The 1,540-nt window shown below is 52.5% G+C and overlaps 1 pseudogene; it reads left to right on the top strand.

Annotated features, from left to right (window-relative positions):
• Window positions 1-534: 534 nt before the first annotated feature.
• LOC147609514 (uncharacterized) lies at window positions 535-1,167 on the top strand (annotated as a pseudogene).
• Window positions 1,168-1,540: the final 373 nt, after the last annotated feature.

Here is a 1,540-nt window from a genome sequence, read left to right on the forward strand (position 1 = left end):
GCCCATTTTGAGACGTTTTTGGCCCTACTGGGGGAAAAAATTTCCCGCCTACGCACCCTCTGCCTTCCATGGCCTCCTATGGTTCTCATGTTGGCATATACTTGTATTAAATCCTTTCTCTCACAGTCGAGTTCCGAGCATCCAAGCTGCAACAACGGGATCCGCATGGAAACTTTGCATGTTTAGGATTCCTACACCACAAAAGGCCACGAGGAAACACCCAATTCCCCTCTTTTGGGAGTTGGCACATTTCTTTGATAACGGGAGTGTGGATGCCTCCAGGAATTGACACTTGGTGGTTCGCATAGTGGTAGACCTAGCGCCAGACCCTGGCTATGTATGCATACATGAGGATTCTTTCTCCGAGTGGGAGGCAATCGCTATGGGACATAGCCATTGGCGCCTGGTTCGAGACTCTTGCAGCACACCAGGTGGGTAGATTCGTAGTTTCTCGGATGGGGATTACTCTCCATCCAAGCCGCTTCCGAAGGCCCGCCGTATGGCTGAGACAGCCTCCACCTCAGCAGGTCATCCATGAGGATCATCTCATGGAATGTACAGGGCCTTGGCGGCGCACACTATGTACGTTATCGTGGTTGCTTGAGGTAGGAGCTTCAGAGATGCCTGGCTGGGGGCAGTATTGATATTTTGATGATGCAGGAGCACCATTTGAGTGAGAGCAAGATTCAGAGATATGGTTCGGTGATGCCTTGTAGATGGGACAATTTTTGGTCTGCAGGTTTTGGCCCCTTGGGAACGCAACGAGGAGTATGTATGGTCATTGCGGATGCATGGCGGCGGCAGGCCATTATGGATCACAGGGTCATTGTGCTTGGGAGAGCGTAGTATGTTATTCTGAGGATGCACGATGAGCACATTGGTGTGCTCAATGTCTATGCGCCCAATCATGCTAGTGCCAGAGCAGAGTTGTGGACCCTTGTTACAGATGCATTGCCCGAGGCTGCACATTGGTGTTTTGGGGGAGACTTCAACATGCTTGAGGACCCGGCCGATAGGGTGGGAGGCAGTCATGTTACAGTGCACGGCACGGAGCTTGTAGCTTGGGAGCGATTTTGTATGACACTGCAGATCACTAATGCATGGCAGCATGAGGCTTTCTCCCGTTCTCAGGACACTCTTAGTTTTTCTTGGTCAGATCGCCGGTAGGGAGGGACTAATTTATCACGGATTGACACTTCTATGTGGGCGACGGGGTCAGGGAGCGTGGTGGCTCCGTTGGCATTCTCGTTGGCACCTCTTTCTAAGACCACACACAGACCCCAGTCTTTTTGAGGACATTGAGAGGATATGGCAGGATAGCTAGAGCTCTGATCTGGATGCAGCAGGCCAGTGTGCCCAGGGGCTCATCGAGCTCAGCTCTTTTTTGCATGCTATAGCCTTGACACGGCTAGGAGAGACACGAGAGCAAGAGCGTCGCTTGAGACGTAGCCTTGCTTCGCTCCAACGCCTTCAGGAGTAGCAGCCCACATGTGAGTGGGTGGCGTCCCAGCTGAGCCAGGCACGTCAGGAGGTTAGAGAG

This window comes from Cibotium barometz, chromosome 51 (assembly GCF_041138505.1).
Source record: "Cibotium barometz isolate CiBa-2024 chromosome 51, ASM4113850v1, whole genome shotgun sequence".
NCBI classification, from domain to species: Eukaryota; Viridiplantae; Streptophyta; class Polypodiopsida; order Cyatheales; family Cibotiaceae; genus Cibotium; species Cibotium barometz.